Source organism: Balearica regulorum, chromosome 3 (assembly GCF_011004875.1).
Source record: "Balearica regulorum gibbericeps isolate bBalReg1 chromosome 3, bBalReg1.pri, whole genome shotgun sequence".
Taxonomy (NCBI): domain Eukaryota; kingdom Metazoa; phylum Chordata; class Aves; order Gruiformes; family Gruidae; genus Balearica; species Balearica regulorum.
In genome coordinates this window covers 101,679,723-101,691,866 of record NC_046186.1, presented here as the reverse complement: position 1 = coordinate 101,691,866, position 12,144 = coordinate 101,679,723, and the positions used below count along the sequence as shown (strand labels likewise).

The following is a 12,144-nucleotide window of genomic DNA, read 5'->3' as shown; positions in this document are numbered from 1 at the left end:
GCCATGTGACGGGAGCTATTCGTTGTGAGTAAGCATAGCAAAACTGCTCCTTTTACTTGCAAAGGTCCTGAAGGGGCAGCCCCGATAACTAACAACTGGGAAAGGGGCATATTTTTGCTGAAACTTCAAGACATTTGTTACTGAATTAGTTGCTGGAGTTTTACAGGACAAGACCCTCTTAAAATGATTTCTTTGAAAATCCAGACCAGATGTATGACAGGGCTCTGCAGGATCCTGAAAGGCAATTTGTGGTGCTTTGAGGCATTCGCAGTAGGCATGCTTTTCAGTTACGATGGAGTGAATTTTGCCTAATACAATTTTAACAGCGGAAGAAAGGTTGCCTGTACCAGTTTTTCATCTTCCATCAAATTCAGACTATAAGCCTCGATTACTTAGCTTCAGATTCCTGCAAAATCAGCACCAACACACACCCTGTGCATCACCATTCTTTCATCTTTACGTATATCCTTCACTTTTTGCCAGTTTGAGTCAACTCTCGCTGACTTCAGTTGCACATGATGTAGCCATATGCTTCCACCCTTCCCAGGCTTCCATGCCTTTTCTTGTACTGTTTATGTGCCTGTCCTGCCTGTCCCTGTGTCAATCATTTTCCATCTCATTTCATGTTGTGTACCACTCTCCATCTCAAAGTCCATTCATGCCTGTTTTCATTCTCAGTGTTATTGTTTAGTGCCTGATTCTTTTTCAGTAGTCTCCTTTGGATTACTGGCTGCTGAATTATGCCACCTGCACAAATCTCTAGTTCTGCCAACAGAACAGGAGTTGCATTATGATCAGTTCTACAAGAAAGTCTTGTTTCCTACAAAGCAGACATAACTTGATTCTGTTTTGCACTGATGTATACGCTTTGACTTTCTTTGACCACACAGGTATTCTGAATCTGCCCAGGTAGTTATATAGAAGGGCTGGTATTTAGCTGCCATGAGATGTCTCTACCCGTAGTCAGCATTTAGAAACACCATATCTGCAAGTGAAGAACAGCACCTTTAGTTGAATCTTCAGAAGGTAGAATCCTTAGCCAAAGTGATATTTATTGTGGCCTCTATCACTCTGTTTCCCCTTGAAAATGCTAGCAGATGCGTGACCTTCTACATGGTGTGGTGTGGTATGGGGTGAATTAGCCCAGTACCGAGTCATAGGGAAAAGGGGCATCCATTTGAACCACTAATACAGTATCTTAGTTCTTTAGGGATCTCCTATCCAGGGGATGTCCTTATATAACTGTGTTTAGTTTGTGGACATCTTTTAAAAATCACCACTCAAAATGGTTTAGTAATTTAAGACTATGTTGAAAAACAAAGTAAATAGTTGTTAAATAGAGTATCTCAACAATTTCCAGTTAGAAAGCACAAAAATTAACATGGTAATGTTTTTTCGACATTGTAAGGTTTTTGTTTACCTGCTGGGATTTGTCTGCTATCTGATGAAATTGCTGTGGTTTTTCCTCACTAAGATGTAGCGAGATGTGCGTGTGTATATTCTAATTCACAGTGGCTTAGGTATAATCATTGCAAACTACAGATGTTCCAAGTGCTTTTCTCCTCAATATTCTGAGTGTTAATTATGTGGCTAATCAGCATTTTGAAACAAAATTTGCACATAAAGAGTCTATTAATCCAATGTGGACATGCTAACAGACTCTCTCCCTACACAAGTGCTCTGCACAGTAAGACGTGCATTAGCTGCCTGGGATCAAAACAGAATCAGAACAGATTTTTTGTAGCACACAAGGTAGCTGAAATTTTTTTTTTTTCCAAAACCACTCTGAATTTTTTGTGGTGTACTTTACACCCTGTAAGGGGAAATCTATTCATGCAACAGTGCCCAGTACTGTAATTGGGACTGATTTAGCTTGTATTTTAACCATGTGAAAAAAAAACCCAAACAAAACCAAACAACTGATGTCTCCACAGTTTTTTGTGACTTTTGTCCACTCTGCTCCTTTAGCAGTCAAGCTCTTTAGACCGTGAAAAATCTTGAGCGCACGGTTGTGCTTAGCCACACCTCTTTCTCTGAAGGGAATAGCAGAATCTGATAAAAAGATTTCCTGTACTAGAGCCAGTAACCAGAAGTTGGGCCTGTTTGTATCCTCTGGACTGGAAAATTCAGAAAAGGGTAGGTTTTGACATGTCTGATATCCAAAGGTAATATGCCTGAAGGCACAGAACAACCTAGCCTTAGGAAAATACACTCCAAATGTTTACAGCTTTTTTTTTGTACCTTGTACCGAAGAAGGAAGGGAGCACATGGATGCAGCTTTTCCTTGATGAGTCATCTTATTCCTTACAATTCTCCTTTTGATAAAATTATTTGCAAAGAGGCTTAAAGCTATTTTCTTCCGTTTATTAGAAAACGGAAAGATCATGACTTAGCTTCTGCTTCTTGCACACTGATAAATTTACACCTATCTTGCTTTGGAGGCAACTCAAAGGGCAGGTGCAGAGTTTGTAAGCGTGAGTGCTGCACCCCTTTGGAGTCCTGCTAAACTCTTTGTACTTCATAGTACCCTACCCTTTCAACAAGTACTGTGGAAAATGTTTGCTGTTATCCTTTAAACAGTACAATATTTGCATTTCTCTTGATCATCTGTCCCAGAGCAAAGTTCAGTAGGTTGAGGAAGTATTGTTTAAGTGCAATTGACCTAAAAATATATCAAAAGGAAAACTACTGTATACGAACAAATTATGGAGAGGCTTTATATAGGCTTGTTGATGTCTGTAAATACATAAAACAAGGAAGCCATAGCTTATGACATGGTTATTTCTGGAAAAGCGGAAGGTCTGACACTCATTATTACACCATGCACAGAGCCAAGCAGTTGTTCCTGAAGAAATTCTAAGTGGAATTAAGAACCCGAAAATTAGAACTATTTCCATAGTGTTATGAACTCTTTGCTCTAGATGTTGCCTCTACAAATCAATGACAAATCACATATTAATGTCAATGGGATCAGGCTTAGGATTTTTACTTCCTTTGCCCCCCTACCTTTTCTTTAAACAAAACCCTTTTCCTTTCCAGAGAATACCCATTCTGATGATAAGCCTGAGGATCTGACCATCTTTAGTGATTTCTGGCAGATCTCAACATAGAGTATTCCAAAATTAGTGAAGTGGTGTCAGCTCTCAGAAGAGAGAGTAAAATATATTTACTGTATCCACAGGGGGAGAAAAAGCTAAAAGGAACTACTAAGTCAGCTAATTTGTTCTCTGTATCATAGGTCATTATTACCCAGTTACCTTTGTATAGAATATTTTGTGTTCAACTGCAGTAGTAAGCATCCAAACGCATGCTGAGCTACAACACTGGAAAAGGTATGCAGACTTGAAGACTTCAAGAACTAAAGATGCCATGGAGAATTCCCATGGTAATTTGAGTTATAAATAACTTGTTGTTTAATATGCCATGTTTCTTTCTTGAACTTTGTATTTATGTTAAAGAACCCTGTAGGAGCCAGTATTTTCTGTGTTATATTAAGTCAAGCTAGTTAATAATGTTAACAAGTGAACTTTAAGTCTTTACTTCAAACATATCACTGTAAGACATTTTCCTCTTCACATCATTTTGTCTGCTTTTTTGTATTCTGTTTTGAAAACATTCTTTCTAAAATGTGAAACTTGCTGTGGTGTTTCACTGCAGGTTTCACCAGTGTTGCATGTAGTTGTATAAAGCTGTTTTGCTTTTGTATCTATACATACAAGGATCATATTAGGGTTGGGTTTTTTGCCACAATGTCAGCTATTGGTCACCTGTGATCCTTGGTACCTTTCAGACCATATGTTTTCCAGGGAGGAGATTTGGCTGCTAGTGGAGCTTTTAGTTCTAATCCTTTTGCATTTGGCTGTATTAAGACATGTTTAATTAGAAGGGGCTTAGTTTATTAAGTGATTCAAATTGGTCTACATGGCTATCTTCAGCTTTCATCCCCACAAATTTTTTAATCTCACAAATCTTATTATCATGGATGTATATATTTATTTCCAAATCACTGATGATTTATGTTTATTTCCAAATCACAAGTGATATGCCCTAAAGTTTGTTACAAGTCTCCATTCATTATTACTTTGTTAGATCTTTCAGTTTTCAGTCCATTTAACGCATTTTATTGATATTGCGCTGTGCTAATTTTCAGAATGAGAATGTCATACGCTATTAAGTCAATTGCACTCCACAAATATATTACAGATATACAATTGCTTTCATCAGCCAAACATCTGTCTCATCAAACAATGCAATAACTTTATTTTACAGGATCTATTTGCCACAAAACTGGGTTGACTGATATTAGTTATGTTCCAGTACTTTAATTCTTTATTAATTTTATAACAGCTTTATTACCTGGAAGTAACGTCAGACTAACTATCCATTAGCTCTCTGAGTCATCTGTTGGCCTTTGTTATTATTGGCACAACATTAGCACTTTTCCAGTCAAATGGAATTTCCCTGGAATGCCTTAATTTATTAAAATAAACATGATTAGTTCTCAAGCCTTCTCAGTCTTAGTTCTTAGGTGTGAGGTAGATGGATTGGCTGATTTTAAAATGTTTATTTCTAGAACCTGTTGTATAACATCCTACTTGGTTACTAAGAGACTGGAAAATAGTTCGACATCATGTGACATAAGAACATCTGTGCAAATGCGGGATAGAAATATTTCTAAAAATTTATTTCTCTCCTGTATTGCTGTTAAAAAATTTATCATTTCTATCTGACAAAAGGTTTATATAACTGCTAGGACTATTGTAGTTTTGATACATTTTTAATTTTTTTTTTAAATTCTTCATGTTACGTTGGTCCTGTCAGCTGTGGACTTTCTGCTAATGTTTCTAGCTTGCCTTGTCCATTTTTTTTCCCCTTCGTAACTCCTTATTCATATGGATTATTACCATTTCTCTTTATCTTCATTCATTATATAGTACTTTTTATTAATGAACTACTGCTCACACTTGAGTAGTGAAAGAAGACACAATTTTTAGCCAAAATTATTTTCTCCTTGACTGTGGAATTACAAGTTCTTGACCATCCTAAGATTTCTTCTTAAAGAAACTTCTCACTTTTGACTTTCCCACATCAATCTCAATCATTTTAATTACTCTGCTAGGATACTGAAGTTGCTGGTTATTGACAGCTGTAACATATGTACCATGCTCATGGCTTTATGCAGCAGTGTCTCCCTCATCACTCCTACTCATTCTGCCCTCTTAGTGTCTTTTTAGCATTTAAATCAAGTGAATCATTGCGCAATGTTTACTAATGATAATGCCATCATTCTTTTGCATTGGTGATGATTTCATGTTCTCTAGCTTATTACCTCTTCCAATTTCAATAAATAAAGGCCTGAAAAATACCATTGTTATGCTCTTTGCCACACTAATTCAATTTATTCAGGGATTGTTTGAGCATGAGCTGTGTTTGCCTTCTTACCAGCTTGCTCAGGTGTTGCTACTTTAACATTCTCCTGCCTACTCCATGTCCATATCAGAAAGAGGTAAACCTTGCACCATCCTTTTTTTAGAGTTTTTCTAAGAGGTAAGATTACATGGGGAGTGGATTTTCATAAAAGCCCTGTTAATGACATCTTCCCAAGTCATGCACTTATTTGTCTGTTATACATCTGACCATACTTACTCAGAGGATAATGCCATCTGTTCCAGAAGTGATGCTGCAAAAGGAGGTTTCATATATATTTCATCACATTATGTTCTCTATGCAAAATTTTCACCAGCCTGCCTTCCAGAGCGAAATAGGAGCAGAAGCCAAAAGGAAATATCTTTTTTTTTTTTTTTTATGGGTTTATACAGCAGGCCCTTCTTTTAATTTTGTGCGTTTTGCCTCTGTGACTCAGACTCCTGCATATCATAGAATCATAGAACAGTTTGGGTTGGAAGGGACCTTAAAGATCATCTAGTTCCAACCCCCCTGCTGGGGGCAGGGACACCCTCCACTAGACCAGGTTGCCCAAAGCTCCATCCAACCTGGCCTTGAACACTTCCAAGGATGGGGCCTCCACAGCCTCTCTGGGCAACCTGTTCCAGTGCCTCACCACTCTAACAGTAAAGAATTTCTTTCTAACACCTAATCTAAATCGACCCTCCTTCAGCTTAAACCCATTACCCCTTGTCCTGTCACTACACTCCCTCATAAACAGTCCCTCTCCAGCTTTCCTGTAGGCCCCCTTCAGGTACTGGTAAGCTGCAATTAGATCTCCCTGGAGCCACCTTTTCTCCAGGCTGAACAACCCCGACTCTCTCAGCCTGTCCTCACAGGAGAGGTGCTCCAGCCCTCCGATCAGCTTCGTGGCCCTCCTCTGGACTTGCTCCAACAGCTCCATGTCTCTCCTGTACTGGGGCCCCCAGAGCTGGATGCAGTACTCCAGGTGGGGTCTCACCAGAGTGGAGTAGAGGGGCAGGATCACCTCCCTCGACCTGCTGGTCACACCTCTTTTGATGCAGCCCAGGACACAGTTGGCTTTCTGGGCTGCAAGCGCACATTGCCGGCTCATGTTGAGCTTCTCATCAATCAATACCCCCAAGTCCTTCTCCTCAGGGCTGCTTTCCATCCATTCCTGGCCCAGCCTATAGTTGTGCTTGGGATTGCGCCGACCCACGTGCAGGACCTTGCGTTTGGCCTTGTTGAACTTCATGTAGTTTGCATGGGCCCGCCTCTCCAGCCTGTCAAGGTCCCTCTGGATGGCATCCCTTCCCTCCAGCATGTCAAACACACCACACATTGGCAAACTTGCTGAGGGTGCACTCGATCCCACTGTCCATGTGGCCGACAAAGATATTGAACAGTGCTGGTCCCAGTACTGACCCCTGAGCAACACCACTCGTCACCGTTCTCCACTTGGACGTTGAGCCGTTGACCACAACTCTTTGAGTGCAACCATCCAGCCAATTCCTTATCCACCGAGTGGTCCATCCATCGAATCCATGTCTCTCCAATTTAGAGACAAGGATGTCATGCGGGACAGTGTCAAATGCCTTGCACAAGTCCAGGCAGATGACATCAGTTGCCCTTCCCTTATCCACCAATGCTGTAACCCCATCATAGAAGGCCATCTGGAGGATGGGTCAGCTTTTTATTCCAAATTAGTGTGTGTTTTTCTTTCTTGTTTTAGAATAGTGTGTAGTAAATTCAATGGGATGATAAAAAGCGTGTTGAGGGAACTATAGCATCCAGCTGATCTGTTAGTGATGTTAAAGGCTGCTCTTTGGGATTTTTTGCAGTGAGTGTTCAAATTTGGTCAGTATTCAGAAACAATAGTCATTTGGAAGTGATAAATGTGGCTTGGACATACCTCCTCACTTAAGTATTTTAAATCAAATGCATTCCAAGGACAGTGCCCTCAGTGCAATTCTCCCTTCTGGCTTCCTCTTTCCTTCCTGAAACAAAATAATTGTCACTGAAGGTTCTCCTATCCGCAGCAGGTACTCCCAGCAAAAACTGCTTCCTTAATACACGTATGTTGGAATTAAGCCTTTTAAAAATTATTTTATAATATTGCTGTTTAAACTTGCCAATTAGCACAGACTAGAGAGGAAATTGGAAGTAAGGAATAATTTTTTTTCAGTACATTTTCCTCTCTGAGAACAGAATACTGACAGATGATGAGCAGAGAGGAAAAGGCAGCTGACAATATTCAGCTGCACCTCTTCTTTGAGGGGCTTGCAGTCTGATTTATAACTGAGGAAGGAGAGGAACAATAAGCAAGTAGAATTAGAACATACAAAGAATTTTAAATGCGGGCTTTTCTTTTCCTAGTTCCTAGCTATTTTGTACTCTGTTAAAATGGTCGTCGTCTTACAGAGATTTCATCTGATATTTTCTAGTGATAGAGACTCAAACCCCAATGATGCCTGTCACATGTTTAACCTGTGGTCTTGATACGGTTTGTCCACATCACGTTACTAAAGAAAGATCTCGTGAGTACATAAAAACATTTATTTCCTTCCTGAATGAAAATCATAGAAGTACTTTCTATAAAAGCCAGTACAGTCCTCCTGTAGTAAGTGTTATATTTGACATGATAAATGCAGAAAAAGTACTAAGAAAAAGAGTCACAGTGGCTGAGCTGCACGGTCTGCCTGAATCCAGACTTGTTTGGATGTTTTGAAAGAGAAAATGAAATTGTCACATGGTTGCTGATTACATAGTGACCGAATTGTTTCAAACTACGTGTGCTTTGGGAGATACAGTCTGCAGCTGGGAAATCCCCAGCATGTGACTGATACAGCTGTGTTTGATAGTGTGATTAAGCTTTACTGTAGACCTGAGTATTTCACCGTGTTGTATCTGTACCTGTGGGTGTCTGCCTGTTGCAGCATTTGAGTAACTGCCAGACATTCCCAGTCTTTCAGAATTTGCACCAGTGTTTGAACATCTGAGCTGCTCGAACCGTGCTAATCTGTTGCTGATAAAGGAATGGGGAAACAGAGTCCCAAGTGCAGTGAAGAAGAAAATTTCTCTTTAAGAGTGAATACAGTAGCTTTAAGTCATCTGCATTTGTGCCACGCTGCCAAAGGACATAAATAGATGGTTAGGAAAAGGGGAAGCTTGGACTTCTGTTTTTCTTCAAGCTATTTTTATGCTTATCCATCCCCATCTTCTTCCTGTTTTTCCTCCTCCTGCGGCATCTTGTCAGCAATCGAGATCGTGTGTTGTTTGGGATAGGAGCTCTTTGTTACTTATTGGTACGGTGCCAAGGATAAAAAGACCCAATTCCTTATGGGGTTTATAAGATTTTTTTTGTAATACAAATCTGTGATTTCAGCTAATGGTTCATTGATTGACTCATTTTGACCCACTGTGTTGTCTAACACGTAGAAGCATTAGGCACTGGGTCATGCAAACTGTCACCACGTTCATGCGGGAAAAGGGCGATGCTGTACCATAGCTTTGCAGTGACCCCTTAGAGGGTTGCAAAACAGGCCTGTAGCCACATGGTGGGAAACTGGATCATTAACAATTGCAAAGCATCGTTGTGGTGACTTCACAGGTTAGTAGTCAACCTTTTTCATAATTTTGCCACTTCCTGGAGATTTTCTAATGCATTGTGGACTCCTCTGTCTCCACATACGAACTCATCGTGCAATCAGGTAGCAAGCAGCAAGCTCCGTGACATTCCAAGAAACTGTCCCTTCTGGGTTTTAGGGTACCAATTCTGTGGTCCCTAGAATACTATGATCCCTGACCAGAGCGAGCTACTAAGAAATAACTGATGCCATTTAGAAGGAAGAAAAAAATGCAGCAAAGCACCAGTTTACAAAGTCATATATTGTGAGAAAAATGCACTATTTTTCACTGTTTGCAAAATATTTGCAGGATGGTATCCCTTGAAAACACATTTAGCCTTTGCTTCTCAGATTTATCATATGTTTCTTTTATATGTATGATGTCCTGGTAGAATGCAATGGAGCTCTGATCTTTCTCCTCTATCTCAACTTTGCTGGTTTGGGGTTTGGATTACAATGGTGCTGCTTCAGTCTTCCTGCCAAAGCTTTGCATAACATTTAAAATACGTTTTCCTCTTGATGTGTATCACCTTGTGTTGCTAGAGACCATGTAGAGCTTTTTCTACAATATATAATTAATTGTTTCAAAATGCCTAATGGGGTGATATATTGCTAGTAGGTGCTTGAGAGGATTTTGGTCTGGTGCTAAATTTTATGCCTGCAATTTTTCACTTGTTGTGGTGAAAAAAGCTGTGGTGCAATGCTGTAGCATGTTAACCTTACCTTCCCTAATTGTAAGTGTAAGCTGTGTTTGTTGACGAAATTTAATGTTTGTACTCATGGTTGCCTGTTATCAGCTTTACATTGTAAGTGGCAGAAAGGAAAGTTAGTTGTACAAATAAATGTCACTTTTAAAATACAGAATTAGATTCTGTATCTGCAGGTGGGTATATTATTTATTAATACAACATTGTTTCTTATTATAATATTATTTTTTTAAATCATCCCTTTGCGAGGCCTCTAGGGCCTGATGCTTCAGAAGTCTAGGTATTCTCTGCCTTCACTCATTTAATAACAAAGAGCAACCTATGCCTTAGTTGGTCTGGTTAATTAGTCAAAGGATAGCAAGAGATGACACAAATGTTTGATAGAGCATGTAGTAAGGATTAGCACAACAGCAGAAAATCATGAGATGAGCTATTATTATTCCCCCAATTTGTTAGTTCCTGATTTCCATATGTTATATATATTTCTCTGTATGGTGTTTGAGGAAGTAGTCAGATGAAAGGTCACAACTGTTTTATGAAAGTGGGTGAATCATATACTGATTCACTGTGTACTGGCAGTGTATGCTCAGTATAGTTGGACTGTGCATTCCTTATTAGTTTGCCATGTGTTCTACTGTGGGAACCTAACTTACAAGATGAATTGGGCTGCAAATCAGTTAAATAGAAATGCTGTTGCAATATAGCTTCATGGACTTGAATGGGAAGTTATATACTTCATTTAAATTGCACACTTAGTACAAATTTAGGCATCACCCCCAAAATCTTTGAGATATAATTTAGATGAGCAGGTATTTGCTTGACAAAAGTATGATGCAGGGAGCATGCCTGTTGCTTTGGTCCTGAGATGGAGACCATGCTGCCTTCACTGGCTTTCGTGATCATATGCAAGTGGCATAGCTGAAGGACACGTTGCCTCCTCAGATTCACGTTAAGATAGTGAAGTTGGGGTTGGGGACAGGATCTCTGTGACAGCTCGTGTGACCCAGAGCAGCAGTTTTGCTCTTGCTTTCCCATCATTGGCATTGGAGATGGGAAAGCTCCCACAGCTTGGGTTTGAGGAGGATAGAGAGGGAAAATCATGTGTCCCAGACAAAAAAATGGAGTAAAATAATCACCAAAGATTGTAATCAGGATGATGGAACTATCTGGGTTAATTTTGTTTGTTTTTTCTTTAAGATTGTTCAGGGCAAAGTTGAGACATTTTTAAATGCTGCATCTACTCAGTCATTTGGCTAACGTGCCTAGTTCTCTGTTATCGAATTATATAACGTGGCGGGATTTAACCAGCCTCACATGCTTCACCGCAGTGTGGTGGTAGATCACTTGACAGTATGAGGAACATAATATGATAGTTAGAAAATGTTGTCTTTCTTCTTTTTTCCCCCTCCAGTATAGACAATTTCATGCTTGTGGGAAGGTATTGTGCTAGCAGTTCTGGGAAGTGACACTTTATCCTCCAAACAGATACAATACATACGGTTACACTGCAGGTTTTCCTCATGCTGGCATGACAGCATCTTCATTCTCACATTGAAATGCAACTTTTAGGGCTGAAAAAGCAGATCAGGCCAGGTCACGCTTTTAGCCCGTTGTTACTACACCTTCTTGCTAAGACTAGCAAAACTTTAAAACAAGAGAATTCCCTCTAACTTCAGCCAAAGCAGACAAGAATCCAAGATACCAGTACCATTGCAAAATGTGAAGCCCCATCTGTTAGAGGTACTTTTACTTGAGACAATGAATATCACATAAATCGTATAGTACATAACTTTAAAACTGGTTAATACAGCCTCAGGCACGGCTGGGATATAGGAAGGGGTCTGCATGTGCATTAAGCAGTCACGTGACTAGGTACTACTATGTGGAGTGAAGTAAAGGGAGAAACAGTCCTATTTGCAGTGCTGGTAGATCTACTGTAAAGTACTTGGAAACTCAATCCGTATTTAGGATCCTATCTAGGAAGGTACCACTGAACTTCTGTATGATACTCAGCAACTGAAAGCTAAGCTATTTCATTGATACATTACTGGACTGAGGCCTTGGGTGTCTTCTAACGGCGAGTATAATTGCAGCTCCTCTGTTCTGACCTTTAGTTGGCTTAACGTAGGCATCCAGGCTTGAAAGTTGTACATTGTACAAAGGGAGTTCAAGTTTGGTTTTCTCTTACTACACCTACAAGTGGAATGCCAGTCTGATGTGCTCAGAAATTTAAATAAACACTGAGCAGAACAAGTGGAAGCACTGTTGGACACCAGGGTTCAGTATAACTTGGGCACCATAACTTCATTCTTATAATGCCATCTTGAAGTTTTACAGTGCACGTCTTTGGGATTACCCTACAATGTATTTATTCACTGTTGCTTTATTCTAGCAGCCACTGTTTT

The 12,144-nt window shown here is 39.8% G+C and overlaps 1 long non-coding RNA gene across 1 annotated transcript in view; it reads left to right on the top strand.

Annotated features, from left to right (window-relative positions):
• LOC142601099 (uncharacterized) overlaps window positions 1-9,856 on the top strand; it is a 40,337-nt gene extending 30,481 nt beyond the window's left edge. The window contains exon 3 of the long non-coding RNA XR_012834700.1: window positions 7,851-9,856. This is a non-coding gene — a long non-coding RNA (uncharacterized LOC142601099). The remainder of the gene's footprint in view (window positions 1-7,850) is intronic.
• The last annotated feature ends 2,288 nt before the right edge of the window (window positions 9,857-12,144 follow it).